This window comes from Lepidochelys kempii, chromosome 5 (genome assembly GCF_965140285.1).
Source record: "Lepidochelys kempii isolate rLepKem1 chromosome 5, rLepKem1.hap1, whole genome shotgun sequence".
NCBI lineage: Eukaryota > Metazoa > Chordata > Testudines > Cheloniidae > Lepidochelys > Lepidochelys kempii.
This window is the reverse complement of record NC_136384.1, coordinates 78861893-78889781: the sequence shown is the minus strand read 5'-3', so window position 1 is coordinate 78889781 and position 27889 is coordinate 78861893. Positions and strand designations below refer to the sequence as shown.

General features: G+C 40.1%; 1 protein-coding gene across 9 annotated transcripts in view; it reads right to left on the bottom strand.

Annotated features, from left to right (window-relative positions):
* CSNK1G3 (casein kinase 1 gamma 3) overlaps positions 1 to 27856 on the bottom strand; it is a 163531-nt gene extending 135675 nt beyond the window's left edge. For 6 of the 9 annotated variants that reach the window (XM_073344818.2, XM_073344823.2, XM_073344825.2 and 3 more), the window contains exons 1-2: positions 27551 to 27855; positions 6384 to 6460 (exon numbers count right to left, since the gene is read on the bottom strand). The gene's annotated coding sequence lies outside the window, so the exon portion shown is untranslated. Of the gene's footprint in view, positions 1 to 6383; positions 6461 to 14611; positions 14647 to 26849; positions 27161 to 27550 lie in introns of those variants that run through there. The other 3 variants (XM_073344822.2, XM_073344820.2, XM_073344821.2) reach the window with 3 other exon arrangements.
* Between the last annotated feature and the right edge of the window lie 33 nt (positions 27857 to 27889).

The window sequence follows — 27889 nt, the reverse complement described above, 5'->3', positions numbered from 1 at the left end:
CACATGAGATAGTTGAGAACAGGGCCATGGGGGACTCCAGTGGCTGTATTAAAGACAATGGGAGTATAGATGAAGTCCAGTAAGTAACATTTCCAGACTGAGGTGGGAAATTCATTTTAACTATTTAATTAAGGCTTTTTAAAAGGGTACATATTTGTATGAAGAGCCTTAACCCTGAACATCTGCTTCATATCTAGACATGCGTAGCCACCACCAACAGCAATATTTTCAATATTTTTCTCTTTCAGTGGAACAAGTTCTGGATTCTAGTCTTTGAGGCTAGCAGGGAGCCACTGGCAATGCTGCAGTTCATATGGACTCTTGGTAAATACCAGCAGACAGACTGATAAAGATAATAATGCTGGTAACCTGGTGGAACTACTTGGCTGGTGTTCAAATATGCACTTCCTTCTTAGTAGGTCCCAGGTCACCAGCAATCTGGCCTTTCCACCGGAATAAAAGGGACACGTCCCAGTTTTGTGTCAAGAACGAGAATGATTTATTTAAAGTAGATATGTTATTTTCTTTGATGCATTCTGAATTTGCAAATTACTACTCATTTCTCTCATAACCATGTAAGGCTCATAACCATATCAGGTTGCATTAGTAATTAAAGGTTTTAACCGTACTGATGACTCATGTGGATGACAATATGATGTTACATGATGGCATTTGTTCAATTTTTTAAATAACCCAAGAAATTATACAAAACAGCTACATTAAAAGAATACTATAGTTGTCCCAAGTTAAGCACTCAAACCTTAGGAAATGCCAGAATTAAGCTTACCTGTGAAAACTTAATTCTGCCCCCTTTTGTATGCACATTATGACACAATCTTTAATTACATGATCACATATGATCTTTCTCGCAGGACTCCTGCCTCATTCAGTGCACAGAATGAACCTGCTCTGGGAATGAATCAGGGTTTTGTGGTGAAGGAGTCTCGTTTGTAGGACCACTGACCTTATTTGTTGCAGAAGCTGGAAAGTATGTACTGACTGAGGCAGAGGACTGCAGGAAGAAAAAGGATGGCCATTCAATGGTGCCCTGGAGAACTGCGTTCTAACCCTGCTTGTGTCAGAGAGTTCCTATGGGATGCTAGTCAAGTCACTCAAATCAAAATTTTGACAGGTAATCACTAACTGAGAGTTCCGTATTTTCTGGGTGCTTCACTTGAGACACGGGGGTCTGACTTTCGGAAGTGCTGAGCACAAGAGGTAAATGAAGTCAACAGGAACTATGCTTTGAACATATGAAAAGCTACATAATACTAACACTCTGAAAAATGAGGTCTTAGCAGTCTCAAATTGGCTACACAAAATGAGTGGATTCTTTTGACTGTCAATTCTGTGCCTCACCTTCCCCATCTGTAAAATGGGGATAATACACTCCCCCTTATCTCACAAGGTGGCTGTGAAAATATTTGTGAAACATTCACAAATTCTAATGAGTATAACAGAATAGCCCATGAGGAAATTAATAATTCTGTCTTCAGAGCAGGGGATGAATAGCATAAATAAGGTCTGGGGCTACACATTGAAGAATATTTAATAGCTGCTTATTAAATGAGTACCATCCATCCAGTGCACTGAATGTGGTATGGTCCTGTGGAAAAACAGTATATCATGTAATCAGAGACTGTCATAATGCATGTGCACCAAAGGACTGAATTAAAGTTGCACTGGCAACCTCTATTCTGGAATTTCCTAACTTAAGTGCCTGACTTTGCAATCTCAATAAGGGTTTTAATGCAGGAGTTTTTTCCCCGCCTCCCGTAATTGTATATAGATAAGTAATACGTGTGGAACTAAATATGGACACCTCCATAACTGGAGCTCTACATCAGTACCACATACTTTAATGGGATCAAATGAAAACTCAGTGGGATGGAGGCTAGAAAGGCAGCATAATGCTTTGCACACTGAGACTTAGGGAAAAGTTATCAAAATAATGCCACAACTTCACAATTAATGGATATCTAACCTAAAGTATAATAGTGTAAGAATAGTATGACTTTAGCTCAAACTAAATTGAAGTCTTATTAAAAAGTTAACAATTACTGAATAAGTATTACTACATATTTTAACTATAACATTCTAAACTAGAGTCAAAATATATCAGCTTCTAAGAAGAGTACAGTGATGGTTTTTTGTACAATAAAGGCCACTCAACATGAGAATTGGGCTACCTTCAGACAGCTGCAGTGGCACAGGAGCCAGCAAAGAGACCTGTAAACAGGGGAGTTTGAGTGGGAGTTTGTATTGTGGTGCTTCTTTGGGGTTTGTTTTTGCTGTGGGTGGTGGTGTTGTGGTGTGGTTTGTGTTTCCCAGAGTAACAGGATTTAGGTGGGAAGGCTATGACAGATACAGAGGCAGCAGTGGGAGTGACTCATGTTCTGGAAGACACAATGCAGATGACTGGATGTGGAAGCTGCGGTATGTACATGATCCTGAAGGGGGTACCTGGTAAGAGTTTTGTCTGAATGAAATGCCGCCTGATAGAGCTGATGGAAGAAAAGATCTGAGGTTTGGAGATGCAGGTGGAAAGTCTGGTTGACTTTAGGAAGGGGTTTGAGCAGATTTTGCAGCGAAGACATGAGGTTTCTGAAGGGAAAAGCTAAGATTTGCACATGGAAGCAGGACTGAGAAATTCTGAGGGGAGACTGAGTGAGGAAAGTGGTCAGTGGAAGCATGTGACTAAAAGAACCAGGCAGAGGAAAAGACGGGCTAGTGAAGAAGAAATAGAGCTCAGGAATAGGTTTGCAGAGTTGGAAAATGAAGAAGGGGCTCAGCAGGTAGTCACTGAAGGTGGAAGGGCAAGGAAGAAGAGAAGAGCAGCTAGTCCTATAGGAAAAGCGGGAGAGTCAATGGAGACTACACCAAACATGAGCCCCAGGAGGATACAGGATGGGTTGAAGAGGATTACAAGGGAGAATAGGAAAGGAAAGAACTTGCAGCCAGAGGGAACAGGGGATAGACCGGAGAATAGCACCGTCACCAGGAAAAGGCAGGTTTATGTGATCGGGGACTCTTTACTGAGAAGAATAGACAGGCTGTAACCAGAGCTGATCCAGAGAATAGAGTGGTATTCTGTCTTCCAGGGGCTAAGATACAGGATGTAGACCTGAGGTTGAAAAGGATCCTAAAGGGAGCAGGAAAGAATCCCCTAATTATCCTTCATGTGGGAACAAATGATACGGCTAGATTCTCGCTGGAAAGTATTAAGGGAGACTATGCTAGGCTGGGGAAGATGCTTAAGGAAATCAAGGTTCAGGTGATCTTTAGTGGGATTCTGCCTCTTCCTAGAGAAGAGCAACAAAGGTGTGACAAAATTATGCCTATCAACAGATGGCTTAGGCAGTGGTGCTATAAGGAGGGCTTTGGGATGTATGGCCACTGGGAGGCATTCATGGACAGAGGACATTTCTCTCAGGATGGACCTCATCTGAGTAGGGAAGGATATAGACTTCTAGGATGGAGGCTGGCACAACTGATTAAGAGAGCTTCAAACTAGGAATTTGGGGGAGATGGTTGGGAGATGTCCAGGTAATCTCCACGCCAGATTTTAGCATTGAGGGGGAAGAAAACGAAGTAAGAAAGGATACAGCCGTGGGTAGGAGAATGTATATAAGGAGGACGGGCAGTGTGGATACCAGTCTAATAGGTTATACTGGCTGTAGAATGACCGTGCCTAATAGGGTACAGAACGTGAGTGAGGCCAAACAGCAAAAATTAAGATGTTTGGACACCAACGCGAGGAGCCTAGGTAACAAAATGGAGGAACTAGAGCTACTGGTGCAGGAAGTGAAACCAGATATTAGAGGGATAACAGAAACATGGTGGAATGGTAGTCATGACTGCACTACGGGTATTGAAGGGTATGTGCTGTTTAGGAAAGACCAAAATTAAGGTAAAGGTGGTGGAGCAGCATTGTATATCAATGATGAGGTAGAACGTAAAGAAATAAGCGATGGAATGGATAAGACAGAGTCCATCTCGGCAAAAATTACATTGGGGAAGAAAACTACTAGAGGCTCCCCTGGGATAGTGCTTGGGGTGTGCTACACACTGCCGGGATCTAATCTGGATATGGATAGAGCCCTTTTTAATGTTTTTAATGAAGTAAATAGTAATGGAAACTGCATGATCATGGGAGACTAACTTCCCAGATATAGACTGGAGGACGAGTGCTAGCAATAATAATAGGGCTCGGCTTTTCCTAGACACGATAGCTGATGGATTCCTTCATCAAGTAGCTGCTGAACTGGACTAGAGGGGATGCCATTTTAGATTTGGTTTTGGTGAGTAGTGAGGACCTCATCGAAGAAATGGTTGTAGGGGATAATCTTGGTACAAGTGATCATGAGTTAGTTCCGTTCAAACTGAACGGAAGGATTAACAAAAATAAATCTGCAACTAGGGTTTTTGATTTCAAAAGGGCCGACTTTCAAAAATTAAGGAAATTAGTTAGGGAAGTGGATTGGACTGAAGAACTTATGGATCTAACGGTAGAGGAGGCCTGGGATTACTTTAAGCCAAAGCTGCAGAAGCTATCGGAAGCCTGAATCCCAAGAAAGGGGAAAAAATTCATAGGCAGGAGCTGTAGACCAAGCATCTCACAGAGGTGATTAAGAAAAAGCAGAAAGCATACACGGAGTGGAAGATGGGCGGGATCAGCAAGGAAAGCTACCTTATTAAGGTCAGAACATGTAGGGACAAAATGAGACAGGCTAAAAGTCAAATAGAGCTGGACCTTGCCAAGGGAATTAAAACAAATAGTAAAAGGTTCTATAGCCATATAAATAAGAAGAAAACAAAGAAAGAGGAAGTGGGACCGCTAAACACTGAGGATGGAGTGGAGGTCAAGGATAATCTAGGCATGGCCCAATATCTAAACAAATACTTTGCCTCAGTCTTTAATAAGGCTAAAGAGGATCTTAGGGATAATGACTTTACCACCATTTTCTGCCTATTGGTGAAAAATTCTTATTTGTCAAACTGCAGAAGCCACAAGACCAGAACCCACCATTCCTATCCAATAAGATCATTTATCATCAAAGCTAAAAGTCTCCAATGATATCCTGGAAGCATATTACTTTTCCATTCACAACTAAGTATAAATCTGTTGAGGGAGGCCTCATTCGTGGTTCTGCACAAACAATGAAGGACCTATCCCTATATGTCTAGAAAGCGGCAAAAGTCCCATCACAACAGTATCTTTGAGACCATAATAAGATTCTGATGCTGCAGAAACATCAAGAAACAAACAGAACTCTTACTGAGACAAGTAAAGGGATTTGTTTTTGTATCTAGGTGATAAGTGATCTGGAAAGGTACTCAAAAAGCACACACCAAAAAAAAAAAAAAAAGAGAGGTTCAAAGGAATGGCGAGAAAGATTGTGTATGCTTACAGGTACCAAAATTAGGGCAATTCTAACCAATCCTTGTTGGAATAACTATGTCTGAATAAAGAGATTCCAGTATCAATATCTTAACACTTTTGATTTCAGCCTTAAAAAAACATTAAGAAGATTCAAAAGTGGCACCACATACAGATGCTACAGAATGCTAGTCAGATATGTCTTTTTACAACTAACAGCTACAATCCCCAAGGCAACAGATAAGTAACTTTACACTCAAAGATAAATATATTTGTGAAAGCACATCCAAATTTTCACAATCTGATCATCAGTTAGCATATAATTTACTAATTTTTTTGTTAATGCTGTCACCATTCACAAAATTGTAAGAATCACATGTTTAAACTTGTAGGATATTTAGTGAGCAAAATGATTACTAAATACTTTTCTAAAATATAACATTAAAATAAATTGTTCTGGGACATGGGACACACATACTTCCATTGAAATACCTTTAAAGGGTATTTCAATGGAACGTATAGCAATAAATCAAAGAATAATAGATCAGCAACTACAAGTTTTAGTTTTCAAAAAATTCTCAATTATGTGGCAATTTATGGGCTTGTCACTTTTTGTTTGTTGATTCAACAGATGTTACCTGTTACAAAATTAAATTCTATAGACAACTACTGCTGCTTGTTCTTAACAGTATTTACATAAGCTAAAACAACTAGTACCTTGATAGGATTCCTACTGCAGAGACACAGGACGTTCTTTTAATATTTAACAATGATTGTATTACTGTCAAAAAGGAAGACACCCAGCCCTCTTATCTAAGCCTCTTTCTTTCTGGTCTTGAATGTAATGTTGCACTTTCCTATACTATACAATTTCTATCTAATCTGAAGTAAACAGAATATGTAGGATGTTTGCTGCCAAGAACCTCCGCTATAACAAATTGTGGATCATGTCTCCCTCACATACATAATGTGTTAAGTATTAGAATTCACAAATCACACTTACCCAAGAAAGCGGTACACTGTTCATGACAATGCCTTTTCTTCAACAAAAATGTTCACGTTTTAGATGTAAATAGCATGCTAAAAGTAAAGAAATACATATGTAATATTGGCACTCATTCATGCATGTAAATATTTCTGATGCTTTACTCAGAATTTATACAAATTAAAGATTTAGTACTGTTTTTCTAAATCAAAGTAGAAAGCAAGCTTCTATTAATATCACAAGTGTGAGTGTGTCCTATATATACCAGAAGCCTTCTAAACACAGAGGAAGTCATACCCTTCTCCAACTAAGCGTACCAACTAAAATGACTGAGCTTAAGAGAAGGTAAAGGGATAATTCATACAAGCAAGATGATTACGATAATATGGAAGTGTCTTATAAATTACATTTGCTACTTTGTTTGGTTTGATGGATTTGCTACACCATTCATCCCACTCTCCTGCTACCACAGCAATTTCCCATTGGGTTTTTTACTCTCCCTCTACATAAACAAGCAGTTCATCCAAGTAAAAACAGATAACTTGATTAAATTGTTTCTTGTAGACATCATGAAAGAAGAGAGGGTGTCGCGAGGTGGCCACCCTGCTCCAGCCCTGAAGGGGTTAAAAACAGCCCTGGGAAAGGGCTGCCCCAGGGAGTCAACAGGAAAAGGCTGGGAGGCAGCCAATCAGGGCCAGGCTGGGCCCTATAAAAGAGCTGCACGGCCAGAACGTAAGAGACTCTCTCTCTAGCTGTGGAGAGAGAAGAGGTACCTGGAGCGGAGCAGGGCTGGGGAAAGGCCAGAGGAACTGGGGAGCTCCAGCCTGGAAACTCCCCAAGCTGAGGCCTTGGTAAAGGCCTGCGAAAGCTACTGGGGCTGCAGAGGGGCAGCCCGGGGATAGGCAAGGGCAGCAAGTCTTACCCCCTTGCCAGTGATGAGTGGTTTACAGATTGCAGTCTGCCCCAGTGAGCAGGGGCTAGATGACGACTGGCAGTAGCCACCGAGGCAAGGTGGGGGTAGTGGGTTGGGGGTTCCCTGGGGAGGGGAGACCCAGAGCGTGGGGGTTCTGCAGGGGCCCTGAGGCAGGTGAGCCACCGGCCAGCAGAGGGCACTCCGAGCTGGAATTGAGCTAATTCCCAGGGTAACCAGCAGGCGGCACCGCACTGGTGAGTCTCGACCTCACTACGGAGGGATTTAAATGAGAGGCAATTGCTTTGTCCACCATATCAGGAAAAGCATTCTATAATTAGGGAGCAGTATGAAGGGGGAGGAGGGGGAATGCATCACAGGTGAAGTGGAAAGGACAGGGCAGTGACATTATACACAACAAAGAGCTGAGTTATGAGCGGGCCCTGAATATAAACACAACAAAGTTTAAGTCTGATCCCAATGAGAGGAGCCAGGAGAGATTCCAACAGCAGGGATATAGTTAGAATACTGCACAAGAAAGTTGGATCTTAACAGCTACAATTTGTATTGACTTGAGGTAGGGAGGTGAAATGGGCATCAGGAAGGCCAGTAATCAAGAAGGGAGATGACAATGGTCTGTAAGAAAAGTTCTAGCTATTTGCCAGAAAGATAATGTTCCTATGTTCTCAAGTGTTGTAAGGGGAGAAACAGCAAATTCCAACACCGCCTGGAAGGTGAGGCATGGGGCAGGGAAGACAGTAAGAGAGGAGACAAATGTGATGCCCTAGTAGCAGGCCTAAGTTGATGGTAAGTGCAATGATGTATTCAAAGTGACAAAGAACAGGAAAGGAGAGAGAAGAATCACGAATTCAGTTTTAGCCATGTTAAGGTTAAGTTATTAGTCTCTGGCAACAGAACTACATGTAATATACAAAATCATTTTTAAAGTTTAAACATAATTAAACTTAAGAAAACTTGCATTAATTCCCTTCCTAAAACATTTTATGTATTTATCATCATCATCATCAAGAAGCAGTATGAGGACCACTTCAGTGTCTATCACAGCCAGGACATGGAGGAAAATTAATTTCCATTGCTGCCCCATGGCAGGTCTCAATTAAGTATCAATGTTTTCAGGGCATGCTGCTAGTGGACATATCAGTTAAGTACACTGTAAAACATTCTGAGACATAGCTGTAATTAGTTATTACAATACAGGCCTTTAAACAAAAGCAAAAAGGTATTATAACACACAGTCAATCACAATTTTCATTGTAGTTTTAGACCCTACTGAAAGCCATCATAGAATCACAGAGAATGCATTATCTCCAATTCTCAAAAAACCTCCCTTTGTGTAGTGACACCATTGTAAAGTGGTGATATAGAAGCCTATTTACATATCTTTCTATGAATGGTCTATTTCTTTCTATTTCTGAGTCAGTGTCTCTCAAGTATGTTTTAAAATATTTTCATACCCAAAAATGTCCATATAAATCCATAAAATGCACCAGAGAAAAAAATTCTATACCCATATTCATGTAAACCTTAATTTACATGAATATGGGTATAGATTAGGAAACCATGTGCCTCTAGAACACTGGATTCCATGCTGCAATATAAGGATATTCTCTAGTAATGTATTATGTATGTGGCGAAAGGCTACAGGGAGGAGGGTAAAATGAGGTTGCAGGAATTAGAGGGGGGGAACAGAGGAGGAGTGGGACAGAAGCCTGATGAGGCAGTGGGGGGGGAGGGGAGAGAGAAAAGAGGGGAGAAGGAACTGGTGGGAGGGTCTGATTAATAGCAGAAGTGCAAGAGGGGCAAGGGCAGAGGGAAGACACTGACACTAGAAACAGAGGCATAAGGGTCTATAACCACTGAAGCACAATGCCACAGGACCTAGGGTTGAATCCAGGAGTCTTCAATCTCCACATTCCTTTGCTGTCAGGAAATAGCTGTGAAACCCATGGCAAATTGTGTTTTGTCCCCCTCTAGTAACTGGTCCACATAGAGGATAACAGATTTACAGCGCTGCCAGTTACTAAATTAGCTCAAGTGACAGGAGTCTGTGCTGTGGATCTAAACGTCTGAACACTGTCAAAGGCCGAAGACGGAGCCAAAACCACACAATGGATTTTTTGCAGTTAAATTTTAAACTTAGGAAACTACATTAAAAGATTAAGGGTGAAAAGTCAAGCACTCAAAAGTCTGAGAATGCCAGAATTAAGGTGTATCTGTGAAAACGGCACTCCAGGCTCTTTTCTTGGTCTTGATGACTTCCATATCAAATTTCCTTAGTTAACAGGTAAAAAGAAGTTTTCCTCTGGCAGACAGTTCTGAAAGTTCAGCCTGCAAGTTGAAATTCCAGCTGTGCTATTTCTGTATCACCACAAGTAACAGACTGTACTCGATAAATTCTGCCCTCTCTTATATCTTGTGCAACCCAACTGACTTAATGGTGTTGTACAGGTGAGACGGCAGAGGTCCCTGCAAGTCAAACTTAGAAAACAATTCATTTATAGATGCACTAATCAAAGCAAAATCCTGCCATTTCCCATAGCTCTATTAGCCGTGAAGGATAAGGATTAAAAAGGTAGTGAAAACTTCATATTCTAGTTACAAAAATTAGATATGACAATACCTAAATTACAAAAGTGAGCTTACAAAACAGATCTACTGTCACTTCAGAACAAAACTACACTAAACTGAAGTATTATACCCACTACAGATAACTCAAATTACTTTTTCAATAAACATGGATATAAATCACTCAAGAATATGGTGATCTACAAGCAGTCAGTCATTTAAAAGTTCTTAATTTCTGCAAATCAAAAGAAATCACATTCAGTTACTGTACATGATGAACACCACAACCAAAACACAGTAAAAGGAACTTTCAGCACACAGTGATTTAATGCTCATAATTTCCCCTTATAGGTCACTGACATACATCTTCACTGTTATTACTCCTGCTTGGTACATTCCCCCACTTGCGTGCATACATGTCATTGTATGGAAGATGAGTATGTAGGCAGTCTATAGAAATATCATGAAGGTGATATTTTCTTAATGAGTGCTGCATTTAAGATTTTGTTAACCATCTCATCTTTGTGTGTGTGTGTAGTATTGATAACGAAAAACATAAGCAATACGGCAAAACAGGCAATGGGCAATAAGAACCACAGGAGAACAGAGGTAAGGTTATGATACAATAGCCTTCAATTTCATAATCACACAGTATTTCATAACTCCCATTCAATGCTTTGGTGACATATACAATCTTTAAAAGCTAAACAAAAGCAAAGAGTGCCAATGTCCAAAAAGATAGAGACTTCTACATCACCAACAAGGAAAAAGAAACACTCTCCCATCCACCCAAGATGCTCTTTTCTAGCAAAAATGAAGGTATGTTGCTGGAAACTGAGTAGCCAATTTTACAACCCTGGGGAGTTTCTATACAACAACAAGAATGGCAGATTCCTATCCTCTTGTGGATCCTTAATGAAGTCAGTGGAGTCCATGCAAGAACAAAGCTTCACCCCTGCAGTCAATTTCAGGATTGGGGTCTAACAGTTGTCAGAAAAAGCTGGTAGTTGAACCACCAAGAGAAGCTTACATTATATTACAGGGAATAACACAATAGCCCACCCAGAACGAACACCTTCAGGCCATGTCTAGACCAGAAAAAATAGGTCATGTCTTAAAAAAAAATTAGTTAAAATGTGTTAAATGCCAATGCAGACTAGGTGAAGCCTAGGGCTGACCATGACTAGTAACATTTTTAATGTTAGTAAAATTTTAAATCCTGTCTACACTAGTGTTAAAAAAAAACAGGTTTTCTAACACAATTTACACAGAGTGGTAGCCACATTATTTTTTCATGTTCTCTGTGTGTATTATATATATATATATATAATCTTCCTACTGTATTTTCCACTGCATGCATCCGATGAAGAGGGCTTTAGCCCACGAAAGCTTATGCCCAAATAAATTGGTTTCTCAAATTGCCACAAGTACTCCTCATTTTTTTTGCTAACACAATTTAGGCAACCAACATTTTTCATCCATACATAGCTTTAGACAGTTGCTACTGCAGCGTTAGAACTTTGATTTTGCACAACAGCATGGATCCAATAATGGAGAACAGTTTTAGTGACTAACTTCAGAGAATGCTAATATTTCTTCAAATTTGCAGATCACCTTTAGTATAAAGGTTACTTGATCCTTGCTAATGCACTTTCAGTTTAAACTTGAATAAAATACTATTAAAAACATTAAGACTGAAAACCAAAACATTGCAGAATAAGTGACGAAGTTAAAACGAAACATGTAAATCTTAATTGCTTCGTTGGGAATAAGCATTACCATATAGTTTAATTACATGATAACATACTACTACTCCTCATACTACGATAATACACAATTTTCCTATAAATTTACAGCATCTAGTAAAATGAGAATTGGAGAAGCCAATGAAATTGAAACTAGTTTCACACAGTAAATTTTAATTTGTCCTCAGTAAACATATTTCAACGTTTCTCTTCTACAGACTTCCAGGAGCCTTCCCTCAGCACCTTTCTAGGTGCATGTGGAATTAAGCACCTCCTGAACAGGCCTTGTTTCAGGTAAAGTGCACTTCAGTGCACTTTTTAAATATGCATCTACCTCAGCTATGCATACAAGTGCACCACTTCCTTTCAGATCATTAGGAGCTTACTGAGAAAATCCTTTTCACAACCTAACAGCCATTTTCACCATATGTCTGCAAAATCAAACCAAATTTCCATATGAACACAGACTTGTCAAGGACAGCATCAATACCAAATTTAAACTTTCTAATTCATACTGTAGAGCTGTTCAAAACCACATCATCGGATTGTTTATTATACGGAAAGTATTTGGCCCTTGCTATCCTAACTCAAAGATCAATGAAGCGTTTTTCCTCAAGCTTACCATGAGAATTTCCGTGCAGGCACAGGCCAACCCTGGAAAATTTCAACACAACAGATGAAAGCTTCAGAATTAAAATTAACCAAAAACAGAAATTAGAACTGAAATGCTTAATTATGTAAGCTTTCTAACAACTTTTGTGATGAGACCAAACTACCAGAAGGGAGTTCTAAAATCAGCGTCAGTCACCTTAAGCTGTTGCTCACGAAAGCTTATGCTCAAATAAATTGGTTAGTCTCTAAGGTCACTAGTACTCCTTTTCCTTTTTGTGAATACAGATTAACACGGCTGCTACTCTGAAACCTTAACTCATCCTACTACATCTACATGCAACATAGACTCTATATTCTTATGTCACATCCCTGAACTAAGAATAATTTCCTGTAGTTTGTACAAAAAGCCTACAAGTGCACACTTAGGGCCAGATTCTACAAACACTTATGGACAAAAAATAACTTTATTCACAGGAGCAGCCCCACTGAAATCCACTGGTCCACTTGCATGAGAAAGTTATTCACCTGAATAAGTACTGCAGAATTAAGCCTTTTTAAAAAAAATTATACACTTCCAAGGCACAGACTATTTCATCTGCCAACCCACATAAATTTACATAATTTAATCCAAAATTACATTTAAAGTCCTCCAACACTTAATTGCCGTACATAATGTTTTCTAAATATATAATTAGTTCAAATTTTCAGAAACACATTTATTCTATTCTATGCGCCCTTTGTGCAGAAAAAAATTGTCAGTAAACTATATAATAAAAGAAAGTTTATTTAAACACTGAGGTCTGTTGAGAGAAGAAAGTTGCAACAGTTTAAGGAGTGATTTTACACTGATTTAGTTAAACTTGTGCAAACCCCTTTGTGGACATGGTTTAAGCTAAACTAAAATACCCAATTCCTAATCACTTTAAACTGAACAGGTTTAAAGCCAAAACAGGCGTGCACACAGACTTTTGCATTAGTTTAAAACCTCATTTTTAGTTAAATCATTGCAACATTCTCATGTCAAGATCTAAAGTTAAAACTTAGAAATTCAGAGATCTACCAAAGCCCAATTTTAGTATCCCAATTTGTCATGCCTAACTTTTTCCTTTTTAACATAGTATTTTCTGATCGTCAATGATACACTGTCTCCTCTGAATTCTTTAATTGTTGCAGTGCAGGTCAAAGTTAAAACAACATTAAAGGCCAGCTCCACCACCCCTTTTACTCGACACAGCCCTATATCTGAAAATATCAGAAGCAACATAAAAACTAGGATCCCAATACACCAAAGCCAATCATTTTCTCCAATGTCAGAAAAGGCACCTCTCTCTCAAACAGGTTATAATGTCCAATGCCAAGTGAAAGTTAATGCTGAGTTAGCCAATACTACATAATGGATGCTCCATTTTCTTATAATGGTCACTGTACTACCAGTGTCATTACACAGCAAAGCAAATTAAAGTGTCTAGAACATCACATTAAAAAACTCTGCTTAAAAAAACCGCAAACTTGCAAAAATCAAACACTCAGGTTAGGAAGTGTAAAATGGGATTACCACCAGCTTCTACAGTACTTTTTTCACAAGTATGTTGGGAGGAGACAATCATTACTGTCTGAAATTCTGATACCATGATGAGCATCACAGAGAAGTCCACAAGGAAATTAATAATTCTGTGTTCCACGTAGGGTTTGGATGGTGTGAGGTAAATAAAACACGGGGCCACACACGTAATTGTGATGACAAAATAATATATTTCTACCCATTCAGTGAACACTGGCCATCCTGGGTACTGAATGAGCTGTGTGGATCCTGTGGGGAAAAAATAGCACATGATCATGTAATCAGAGATCTTACCATCATGCATAGGAACAAGAGGACCAAAACTTAAAAGTTGCATGGGAAACCTTAATGTTGGCTTTCCCAACTTTTGAGTGCTTGACTTTGCAACCTTGCTATTCTTTGAATGTAGAGTGTCTGGCATTTTGTTTTTCAGTAATTCCTACATTTTTGGGAAGCAATCTGAAAAAAATCCCATCCGTGAATTTACACATGCCCCTCACATGGATCATCAACAGTGATGGTACCTTGACAGACCTCTACCAGTTAAGCTAACAGTACAGTTGAAGGGTATTATGCTCTATGAGGACCAGCCTCTAGGAGATGAGACGCTTAACCAGTGTGTTTTACTGCTATTTACTGTCAGCAAAGGAATACTGGGACTCAAACTCTGGGTTCTACAGTAGACCCTCAAAGATACAAACACGAGAGTTACAGACTGACTGGTGAACCAGACACCACGTGAAACTGGAAGTAACCAATCAGGCAGTAGCAGAGACCCAAAAAAAAAAAAAAAAAAGGCAAATATTGTACTGTGCCTGTATTCCATACTCACACCCCTGGCACCCTCTTACAGCCAGGAAGTGAAGATGCTGAGATTCGCAGGCAAAGCTGTGAGCCCCTGCTGCCAGCCCAAGGCAGCTGGAGCAGGAGCTGCGCTACTTTCTTGTAAATCATGGGTGCTGTTTTCACATACACACCCCGCCTCCAGCTGAGGAGGCGTGCAGCGCTGTTCTCACACACACACACACACACACAAGCCAGGAGGGAGATGTGTTGTTTTCACCACCACCCCCCCACCTCAGCTGGGAGGGGGACACAAGCTTGCCCAGGCCGGGGAAAGAAGCTGCCTGCAAGGAAGCTGCCTACCTGGAGTGTGAACTGCTGGAGCCGGAACTGCATTTTGTTCAGTTACGAACAACCTCCTTTCCCAAGGTGTCCATAACGCTGAGGTTCTACTGTATTCCAGATTCGGGCAGGGAGTTCTCTAATAGTTACATACCCTTCTGTTCCCATTCCAACAGCCTTCCCCTCTCCTAAACATGTTCCCACTGCACCTTTGTCCCCAGCACTGACAGTAAAGAACAGAGTCTCCCTCCTCTCAATTCCAGTGCTTAGTGCCCCAGAGTTCCCCAACACCCTGGAAGCAATTGCAGAAAACATCTTGCTCAGCTCTAGAACTCTGGACTGGGGCATGCTCAATGTATATTGGATCTTTACAGAATTTAGCTGCCAAACTCTAAGAAGCCTCTACTAAGCATGTACAAGTAGAAATATTCTTAAAACTCATCCAAATGTGGGAGGATTTTCATGGACCAGCAAGAGGCACCTCCTAAATGTGGGCTTTTTCATGTCAAGTTTCCAGTCCCTGCTTCAAAGCAGGGAGGTGCTAGAACTTCTCAATAAAACAGATGAGAGGTTCTGGGTTTTTTTAAAACTGTGACGAACCATGTACTTTTCCCTCAACTCACTCTCAGAGATAGCTCAATTTGATTTTGCTGAAATTTCAAAAATCAGCCAGGCACCTGGCATAGAAAGTTTAAGTCCAAACAGACAAAGCAACTGAAAACAGGCACTGACAATGGAAAGTGTTAGGCAATCTTAACTACAGGCATTGCTCCTCTGCCTACGATGAAAGGACCAGCAGAAAAAACGTGACTGATACACAACATTACAGGAAAAAAGCTGACAGAGTGAACTTCAAGTGAACTATAATTATCAGTTTCTGATGTCAAACAAGCAGCATGAAAGTCAAATGGATCTTGACGTTATAAGAATCTCCAAGATCAGGGTGGATTTGATTTAAATCAAACTGATTTAAATCATGATCTAAATCACTAGTCAGAAAGACATTTAATCATGGATTTCCACATAAAAGTGCATTCTTGTTGGTTGTTATAACCATAATACATATTCCTCACAGCTCAGAGATAGATGTAAGTTTCATTTTTAGAAGGTACACACTATACATTTTTGAAGTGATTTATTTTGAAAACTTTTCAGATTAGTTTTACAGCTATATTAGAAAATGAAAGATTGTTTGGTTATTTCATTTACCAAAAGTAATTGAAGCAGATATTTATGAAGTCTTTGAAAGATGAACTATCATAAATATTTGGAGGATTTTCTTGCCATGTTGCATTAGGAGAAGATCACCACCAGACAGACATTTAAAATTGTTTTATTTAACTAAAGCAAAAATATTATGTAGTCTGGATTTTTTTTTCCTTCAACAGCAAACATAATATTTTAACAAAACAAGCACATAAATTTTTGAATTTAGTTAAATGTTCAAGTATCTTAAAATCAGGTATGTTTTTTTTAAATTGTTTTTAACTAAAATAGTTAAATGAAATATTAAAAAAAAAAATTAAAATCAACTATGTCAGCCAGGTCAACATGAGAAACTTAAAATATTGGCTTCTGCAGTTAACTCAGTCGTCTTCATCTTCATTTTCCAGTTTGTTCATAATCTGGAAAAGAAAAACAAACTTTTCTGCTTTTTCAGGTCCCAAACTATTTCTCAATTTGGAATGAATTAGTCCAAAGGAAGAAAATATTCTTTCTACACCAGCAGAAGAAGCTACTGCTGTCAAAAGTGAGATTATCACTTCAACAGTCTCTGAATCCAAGTGCCGAAGTGACTTCCACCAGTTTACTGGTGACTTTCTTTAAAACATCATCAGCAAATATATATTTCTTGAATGGTTCTTATTCCCAAACTGGGTCTCTTTTACGGCCTGCTGCCATTATAAATTTTCCCTTCTAATGAGAGAATGGTATGATAGATCTCAAATCAATGAAGGCTACACTCAGAAAGACCTCAAGACTTCTGGAATAAGCTGCTCCAACAGTTTCACTTTTGTTTCTACTACCTGTCCCTTCCTTCTCACATTTATCTGCAGACTTCTTCTCCTTGTCCATATCTATTCTGCCCCCAACCATCTTCTATTCATTGAACTTTTTGAAACTTTGTACTTTGAGAGAGAGATAAGAGATTGACTCTGTGCACACAAATTTGCAGAGGGACCAAGGATTGAGGTCTGTTATTTCTCACCTCTATAAATTATTTATTTTAAAACCATTTTTACTGTTAACAAGTATGTTATCTCTAGAGACACAAATCCACAGTTTGAGAACTGCGAAATTAAGCATCTCTGATGGTATCTTCTAGACTGAGCACTGAGTCCCATTGGGTGGGTAGATAGAAAGATTAACATAAATAATCTACACAGAAGCCCCTGGAACCCCATAAAATTGGGTCCCTAATCCATGAACTATTGGGACTCATTTCCAAAACTTTTCTTAAACATTACATGAATATATTGTCTCATACTATAGAATTAGAATTTATAATCCCTATTCCATGATGAGATCTCTTTGTGCTATAATGTATCTTAATTAAAACTATCTTTAGATTGTTTTCCTCAAAAAGCATTTTATCCAAAAAATCCAAACAATTTAAATCAAAAATTCCTATTTTTTTAAACCACTGATTTTTATCCACCCCGTCCAAGATGCATCTTCAGTCACAGCTTACTTATTTTAATTACGTATATGCTACCAACAGCACCAACAGCTGAACATCCCAACTGCTATCACAGAGTCTTCCACTCTTGCAACTCTAACCCCAGACCTTGAAATACTCAAAACACTTCTGTTATAACCTATTTGCATCAGAATGTCACACTTTGCAGTAGCTCCTACATTTAAACCTTTTTATATTAAAAGATTATGCAAAATAAACCTAATTAACTTTAGTAAAACAGTAAAATGTAAAAGGAATCACTGGCACCAATTAAGCAAGCCAGAATCCTCCTTTATTTTAGCCAATTAGTCACTCAATGTATGAGAACCTTCTGAACATTCCATTTCAAAAGAACCCAGCATTACTGATGAGTGACTGGTCCTCTGCTGTTGAAGTCAACTGAAATCTTTCCACTGACTTCAGCAGGTTTTCGATCAGGCCCTAAAACAAGCACACAAGTTCTTTGCTGAATCAGGGCCTAAAACCGTTCTCTCACCTTCTCTTTCTAAAGTGTTAGGAACTTGTATTAAACTGAACTACAAGAGTAAATGTGAACTAAGCTTTTTTTTTTTTTTTTTTACACACACACTAACACTGCCAATGTAAAGTCCTGATCCCACTGAAAACAAAGGGAATTTTGCCACTGGCTTCAATAGGATCAGGTTTTCACACAAAACGTCCACCGATTTTAAGGAAAAACAAACTGAGCTTCAAAAAACCAGTTACAACTTTGTACATTTCCTCTATATTTGAGACTAATTAAACAAAAATTAAACCTGGTCATAAATTACATATCCTTTTCTTGATGAACAAAAAAATTCAAATGCAACCTAAACAGCTCAGAACTAGAGACTAAAAGGTTTTTAAGTCCCAAAAGGGTATCACAAGTTACATTTTAAAAAATGATAGCTAAGATCATCAAGTTAAAACTTACCAAAAAAAGCTTAGGAAGACAGACTTAATGTTTACCCTACCTTGTTTTTACTTCATCTATTTATGAATTCTTTTGTGTTTATTCGCAAAAACAAAAGGAGTACTTGTGGCACCTTAGAGACTAACCAATTTATTTGAGCATAAGCTTTCGTGAGCTACAGCTCACTTCATCAGATGCATATCGTGGAAACTGCAGCAGACTTTATATATACACAGAGAATATGAACCAATACCTCCTCCCACCCCACTGTCCTGCTGGTAATAGCTTATCTAAAGTGATCATCAGGTGGGCCATTTCCAGCACAAATCCAGGTTTTCTCACCCTCCACCCCCACACACAAATTCACTCTCCTGCTGGTGATAGCCCATCCAAAGTGACAACTCTTTACACAATGTGCATGACAATCAAGTTGGGCTATTTCCTGCACAAATCCAGGTTCTCTCACATCCCCCCACCCCCATACACACACAAACTCACTCTCCTGCTGGTAATAGCTCATCCAAACTGACCACTCTTCAAGTTTAAATCCAAGTTAAACCAGAACATCTGGGGGGGGGGGGGGTAGGAAAAAACAAGAGGAAACAGGCTACCTTGCATAATGACTTAGCCACTCCAAGTCTCTATTTAAGCCTAAATTAATAGTATCCAATTTGCAAATGAATTCCAATTCAGCAGTTTCTCGCAGGAGTCTGGATTTGAAGTTTTTTTGTTTTAAGATAGCGACCTTCATGTCTGTGATTGTGTGACCAGAGAGATTGAAGTGTTCTCTGACTGGTTTATGAATGTTATAATTCTTGACATCTGATTTGTGTCCATTTATTCTTTTACGTAGAGACTGTCCAGTTTGACCAATGTACATGGCAGAGGGGCATTGCTGGCACATGATGGCATATATCACATTGGTGGATGTGCAGGTGAACGAGCCTCTGATAGCGTGGCTGATGTTATTAGGCCCTGTGATGGTGTCCCCTGAATAGATATGTGGGCACAATTGGCAACGGGCTTTGTTGCAAGGATAAGTTCCTGGGTTAGTGGTTCTGTTGTGTGGTATGTGGTTGTTGGTGAGTATTTGCTTCAGGTTGCGGGGCTGTCTGTAGGCAAGGACTGGCCTGTCTCCCAAGATTTGTGAGAGTGTTGGGTCATCCTTTAGGATAGGTTGTAGATCCTTAATAATGCGTTGGAGGGGTTTTAGTGGGGGGCTGAAGGTGACGGCTAGTGGCATTCTGTTATTTTCTTTGTTAGGCCTGTCCTGTAGTAGGTAACTTCTGGGAACTCTTCTGGCTCTATCAATCTGTTTCTTTACTTCTGCAGGTGGGTATTGTAGTTGTAAGAAAGCTTGACAGAGATCTTGTAGGTGTTTGTCTCTGTCTGAGGGGTTGGAGCAAATGCGGTTGTATCGCAGAGCTTGGCTGTAGACGATGGATCGTGTGGTGTGGTCAGGGTGAAAGCTGGAGGCATGCAGGTAGGAATAGCGGTCAGTAGGTTTCCGGTATAGGGTGGTGTTTATGTGACCATTGTTTATTAGCACCGTAGTGTCCAGGAAGTGGATCTCTTGTGTGGACTGGACCAGGCTGAGGTTGGTGGTGGGATGGAAATTGTTGAAATCATGGTGGAATTCCTCAAGGGCTTCTTTTCCATGGGTCCAGATGATGAAGATGTCATCAATATAGCGCAAGTAGAGTAGGGGCTTTAGGGGACGAGAGCTGAGGAAGCGTTGTTCTAAATCAGCCATAAAAATGTTGGCATACTGTGGGGCCATGCGGGTACCCATAGCAGTGCCGCTGATCTGAAGGTATACATTGTCCCCAAATGTGAAGTAGTTATGGGTAAGGACAAAGTCACAAAGTTCAGCCACCAGGTTAGCCGTGACATTATCGGGGATAGTGTTCTTGACAGCTTGTAGTCCATCTTGTGTGGAATGTTGGTGTAGAGGGCTTCTCTATCCATAGTGGCCAGGATGGTGTTATCAGGAAGATCACCGATGGATTGAAGTTTCCTCAGGAAGTCAGTGGTGTCTCGAAGGTAGCTGGGAGTGCTGGTAGCGTAGGGCCTGAGGAGGGAGTCTACATAGCCAGACAATCCTGCTGTCAGGGTGCCAATGCCTGAGATGATGGGGCGCCCAGGATTTCCAGGTTTATGGATCTTGGGTAGTAGATAGAATATCCCAGGTCGGGGTTCCAGGGGTGTGTCTGTGCGGATTTGATCTTGTGCTTTTTCAGGAAGTTTCTTGAGCAAATGCTGTAGTGGCTTTTGGTAACTCTCAGTGGGATCAGAGGGTAATGGCTTGTAGAAACTCGTGTTGGAGAGCTGCCGAGCAGCCTCTTGTTCATATTCCGACCTATTCATGATGACAACAGCACCTCCTTTGTCAGCCTTTTTGATTATGATGTCAGAGTTGTTTCTGAGGCTGTGGATGGCATTGCGTTCCGCATGGCTGAGGTTATGGGGCAAGTGATGCTGCTTTTAATGAAGTTCTCCCCCCCCCTCCCGTGTGAAAACCTGGATTTGTGCTGGAAATGGCCCATCTTGATTATCATACACATTGTAAGGAGAGTGATCACTTTAGATAAGCTATTAGCAGCAGGAGAGTGGGATGGGAGGAGGTATTTTTTCATGCTTTGTGTGTATATAAAAAGATCTTCTACACTTTCCACAGTATGCATCCGATGAAGTGAGCTGTAGCTCACGAAAGCTTATGCTCAAATAAATTGGTTAGTCTCTAAGGTGCCACAAGTACTCCTTTTCTTTTTGCGAATACAGACTAACAAGGCTGTTACTCTGAAACCTGCCTTTGTGTTTATTAGTATTATTTATTGTTATACCATACCTGTAAATCCAAGTTGCATTATTTATTATCAAAAGCCAGGGATGGACAGATCTTAACTTATCACGTCTGGAAACAAATACAAAATATAATTAGTGTTCGGGATCCTTACTCTCTACTGTGATACATGAGTTTTAACCAGATCAGCTATCAAACCTCAGACCTGCCTAAGGCCCAAGGATAGAATATTTCCAGAACTCGAACCAGAGTAGTTGAATGAGGAAATCTTACATTTGAAGAGAAAGAAAAAGGCGATTTTGCAGCAGATCATTAAAATCGAAAACTTATACCTATTTGAAAGCTATTTAGAATATTAGTGACAAATAAGAATGTTTAGTGGTCAGTGCATAGGCGAGGCAGTCAAAGGCACAAAATACACTATCATGCAGATTCAGCAATTTTTCAGATTTGGTGAAATCTGATGTGAATATTGTTGGATCATATTAAAGAAGTTCTGTATTAAAATCACAAATGAGTTTGATTCCCCGGAGTTTAAATTCCAGGGTATTACTAATTAAGAGGTCTCTTGGTTTTTGGTACTGTTTCTCTCCCTCTATGTGTGAAACTTGCAAGCTGCTAATTGTGTTAGTACATTCTAAGACAGAGTCTGTTCTCAAAGCAATTCACAGAGAGAGAGACTCAAAGCAATACTCTAACAACAGAAACAGCACCCAGAGACTCCCCGCCCTTTTGTTGTATTAACAATTGTGATTAAAATAGAGATAGAGGATGTATGTGGATGGATGCTTGGTGTGGATAATAACTGAATGATCAGGGAGGTGCCAGCCTAAGAATCCAGTGTCCATCAGCTGAAGAAGGCGTCAAGTGGAAATAACCAGAGGACCGCCCCCCCCCCCCCCCAGGGCAGACTGGAATCCACCCAACAGCCTCAAGAATGGGAGAACCAAAGAACAAGATAACATCTTGGAGCCGTCAGGAATGTGCTATCTGTTGATTGATTCAGCAACAGCATGATGAAGCAATTCCCATACACTGGCATAGGAAGAAATTCCTATAAAAATAGACTCTAAAAAGTGAGAACTTTGGGGTCTGATTCTGCTAACCAACTTCCAGGAGCATCAGATGAGCATCTGACAAGGCCCTGCTCCCTCCTCATGTCCAGGCCACCTGGCCAGTGGCTTGACATGAGCAACTCTAAGGCTGGTAACTATGATAACAACCTTGCAGAACGTGTGTGTGTGGGTGTGTATGTGTGTGTGTGTTTGTATGAATGAATGTGTGAATAAATATGAGATTGAATGGAATGTTATAGCTATAACTAACTGCTTACTATGATTCTTTCTGTATTCACAATAAATGTGGTATTTTGCCTTTTTCCCTTTAATAAGATCCTGCTGGTTTTTATTTTATTGGTAAAACATTTGGATATCCTCAATATATTTGAAAATCAATAATGGCATGGGGTGAAAAAAGTTTTATCATCATTTCAGCTTGTCAGCATCTTCATGCCTGACAGCACCATGATTCAGTTATTAAGGTCACCAAATGAGTACCCCATCACAAGTTCTGTCATTTTTAAATGTTTTATACAATTATTTAAAAAGCTATTGGTATCAAAAAATACTTCATATCCTTCCACACGTAAAGTCAAGCTGTCTTCATTACCACAAGTTCACTGCACAGCCCTCAAAGGAAAATTTTAACTAACAGCTTAAAAAAAATTAAGTTAATTAAAAACTTTTTCATACATAATGTTTTGATTTTATGAAGTGATATTTATTAACCTAAAAGACCAGGAAACAAGTGCTTTATACCCAGGACAAAGTGTATTCCATGACTGCAAAGCTACAAAATTTGCTACAGAATCTGCCTGTTCCTGAAGCTGTACAGTAGATTCTAAACTTTCATTTAAAAAATTACTCTAACCCTTGCAGTCTTACAGATATGAACCACATGAAAACTGTTTCATAGTTGTCTTCCTAAGCCTGCAGACAGCCTGAAGCAATGGCTCTGAAAGATTGAATTGCAATCACCACCAGCTTCTGATTAAATTCCCTCCTGTTTCCCCAAATGTGGAATCCCCACCATCACTCCCCATTCACATTGGTTTGAGGCTCAACAAGTGAAAATCTGTGAAATACAGCAGCCGCATAAAACTGAAAAGCTTCAAATGTTGGATGGAGAACTGATGGACAAAGGTTAGTAGGCAAACAGTAGGAGAGGCAGTCACTGGAGCATGAAAAAAGCAGCTGTGTCATATGAATTTAACTACCACACTCAGTATGTGAATTTTCTAACACAGTTACAATGTTTAAATATCCTCCCTGCAACCTATGCCATAAAGCTCACTGTGCTATCATCAACTGATGTGCAGGTTCAAGTAAAGACAATTCTCTGACCCATTATTCATCTGCTTTTATAAAGCTTCCTTTTGTTTCTATTCCTTTACAATGAAAGCTATCGCCTAAACATAGGGCAGCAAACGAACTCTAGCAGTATCAGTGGCGAAATGCACCCGCGTGTGTTGTTTTTTTTTATGGTACAATACTGAAGATGGATATTTATATACATCAAATAGCAGCTAGATCTGGAAAGTATCTACAGTAGAACCTCTGAGTTACGAGCACCACGGAAATGAAGGTTGTGCATAACTTTGACCAAACGTTATGGTTGTTCTTTCAAAAATTTACAACCAAACACTAACTTAATACAGCTTTGAAACTTTACTATGCAGAAGAAAAATGCTGCTTTTAACCATCTTAATTTAAATCAAGCACAGTAAGATTCCTTGCCTTGACAAATCTTTTAAAATTTCCATTTTTTAGTAGTTTACATTTAACACAGTACTGTACTTGCTTTTGGGGGGGGAGGGGGTGCATCTCTGCTGCTGCCTGATTGCATATTTCCAATTCCAAATAAGGTGTGTGGTTGACTGGTCAGTTCATAACTGGTGTTTGTAACTCTGAGGTTCTACTGTACTTTGTATTGAAGATGACTGCCATTACCCACTGGTAACTATGTTGCTATGTCTCAATTTCTTGTATTATAAATTTTAACATTCACAAGATATATAATTTAAGCACATGCATATAGTGGCATTCTGTTTAAAAATACCCGGTAAAGGAATAAGTTTGCAAAAAAAATGTGTAATTATAGTGAAGACTTCTTTAAAAAAATATTTCAATACATAAAGAGATAAAATGCTGTTCATCTGACCTGGTAACATAATTAAGTAGGTAGATTAACAGATTTTATGCATATCAAAATTTTTCAATACCTGTTAAAGGTATTTTTGGTACAAAATAGTTATCCATTTACTTTTTGGATACCAATACACCATTTACCATTACAAAGATACAAAGCAGATGAGCCAAAAAAATCTGGCTCATCCATGTTTTTGAGTACTCAGCTCACAGTATTTTACTATTCACTATTAAAGCATTTGTCAATTGACTGGATGCTGAACTGAAGGTGTAAAGCATTTTGAGCTTCTGTAACAAACAGGAACTAAGATTGACAACAATACTGCAACAGAGATTGGTGTTTCCATTTTCCAGACGAGGAAATAGAGGCACTGAAGCTGGCTCAGACCAATGTAGAACCCATATATTCTGTCTACTAGCTCTGTACTTTAAACCACAAGCCCATCTTTCCAGACTACTTTCCTACTATCCTATTTCCACAGAGCTAAGATTTAATAGAGCCATTCATTTTAACTGAAGGAGAAAATATTAATAGATGTTTACTTAGGCTACCAATCCATTTACACACATGCTACAAAAATAAACATGTGACAATTAGCTGAATATTTGCCTCAATTTTTCACATTTAATAATCTGAGGAAAGCCAACTGCATACATCTCTAAAATCATAAGTAAATCAATAACAAAATGTGAAACATACACAAATATACACCTTAGACTGAATGAATTATAGATTGTCATCATTGCACCTCTCACTTTTGCTTGCTCTTGTAGTTTGGATTTGTGGTTTCCCAGCAATTTAACTATTAACATGCAAGACTCCCAGATTCATTGCAAACTTTGAGTTCCATCATGTCAATTTTGTTCTTCACATGGTTTGTGGTCACTCTTATAACTGCAATAGTAACTTTGTATCCCATTTCAAAATAACAGTTTAAAAAATAAAAATCAAAGTTAAATGATAAGAAACAGCTTAACTTTTTTTTTTTTTTTGAGAAGTGTAAAACGGTCCTTTAAGTGGGAATGAACTACACTGTGCTACAACTTTTTTTTTTCCCATTAAACGCTACAGCTACCCCGCTAGAGGCGGGCATTTAAAATTATTAAACACCATTTTGCAACTGATCAGTATACTGTTCTTCAGCATAATTATTTCTGTAATTTGATACCTCTGGAAAATTTAGTAGGCAACAACTACCTCCACTTCGCTCTTCAACCTGGATGATCTACCCTTAATACACCTGGGTCCTAATAAACACATACTAATTCTGTGTGGCTCAAGACTTAAGAATTTTTTTAAACCAGGATATGATTCTGCAAAACAAGTTTGGGGCTGCTTCTTTTTTTAAAAGAAATACAAATAAAACACTTTGACCCCAGAACACCTAGATATTACAAGTTGGTTACAAATATCCCCTGGGGTTACTTAATCCAGTTATTTTCTAAAAATAAAGATGGATATTGCAACAATCCTATGTTTACAAATGCAAGCTTCCTCAATATGCTCTTAAGAATTTTTTTATGTTTTGGTATGTTGTACTGCCAAGATTAGAGAAAAACACTAACCATATTGCTCCTGCCAAAAGTTATTATGGGACAATCTAAGAAATAGTGAAACATGATCACAATGAATCAAATTAGCATTGTAGCAAGCAGATAATTGGACTGGCAAGAGGGCCTTTTTCCAAAGGTAAGTTTTTTTTGTAGGAGAAGTGTTAAGTTGTCATCAAAAATCTGACCTGCAATTCTTCAAAATCAGGCAGATAAGTAGAAACGTGACTGCCCATGAATGTTTTCATCTTGGTCCAGCCCTAAAAATACTGACTCCCAAAACAAATATTTTTGAACATAGAACTCAAAGCATTAACATGGTACACGAGATCCGATTTATTCTGCTTTCTTATTCTTAAATGAACCAGCTAGGGTCATTTAAAAAGGTAGTCACTTTGAAATTAGAGGTTTTAAAAAAAAAATCAGTGAATTGAAAAAAAAAACAAGTTCACAGAACCCCTGTTTACTAAAGTTAATGGAGACTTTTTAAAACATCAACACTAGCTCACTTGGACTCCTTTTACTGTACACTCAACACCCTAATATAATGTACTTAACACAGTCCTACAGACAGAAAATATTAACCTATTCCCACAAAAACAGATCATTTCTTGGATATTATTAGTTATCAGTAGTATGCAATGAATGATTAAAGTCATGAAAGGAAAAGTCAGTCAGTAATGCTTCTCTAATAGTAATAACAAACAGATTGGAGTTAGATGATATAGAATGACTTTTGCACCAAACAGTAAACAAAGCAAAAGAAGTACTGAGGTCTGACCACTCGATTACCTTATTACACCAAGCTGAGAAGGGCTACGCACAGCACAGGGCAGTGCCAGCAACAATAGCGATAAATTCCCCAGAGTTTTAAATCTGGATTCTGGTCTGTTGAGCTGTGTCCCTTCATGGATGAGATTAGACTCCCGATTCCCTTCTGGCTCAGGGAGTCAAGCCGAGATTCCCCCCACACACACGCCTCTTCCACGAGGACAGAGGTGTCTCTGTGTCATTTCCACCCTCGTGTAAGAGGAGCACTCAGGCACACAAACACAGCGCAGCAACACGCTGGGGGGTGCTTGTTGAGTCACAACCAGACGATCATGCCCTACTCCCTCCCACCCAAGAACACAGCCAACCTCCCTCACAGCGCCCGCATACGCACCCCCGCCCGCCCGCCCGCCACACAATACACGCTCTCCACCCGGCCCCAGCTACCTCCTCGTCCGCAGCCTCCACCCGCCCTACCGAGGCGCTGCCCACGCCGAGCTTGTTTCCAAGCAAGCGCCCCACGTCACAGACACCGGGCGAGTCCCCCGATCGCAGCCCTCCGCTCGCTGCTTAGCCCACACGCCCGGCTCCCGTGCGCACACAGAACCTGCGACCCCGCCGCCCCGGCCACCCCCGCAGCCGCCTGGCTCCGAGCCGGGGAAGCGGCGCTGGCCTCGGGCGGCCGGCATGCGAGTCACACCCCGGGGCAGAGGGGCAGTTACCTCCCGGGCACTTGGGGCAGGAGACGCCGCCGCCGCCGCTGCAGGGGGCGGAGAGAAGCCGGCTCTGGAGGCGCCGCTCCCAGGCGCCGAGAGCTCGCTGGGGCAGTCCGGACGGCGGCGAGTGCCCCCAGCGCGCTGACCCCTTCGGAGCCTGCCCGGCCGCCCTCCCCGCCTGCGGTGCGAGCAGAAAAAATGGGGTCAGAGGGGGAGGGCGCAGCCCGAGAGGGGTTCCGAGTCAGAGGGAAACGGCGGCGGAAACCGCCCCGGCTCTAGCTGCGGCGGCGGCGGCGACACACACACACACACACACACACACACACACACACAGCGCACGCCCCG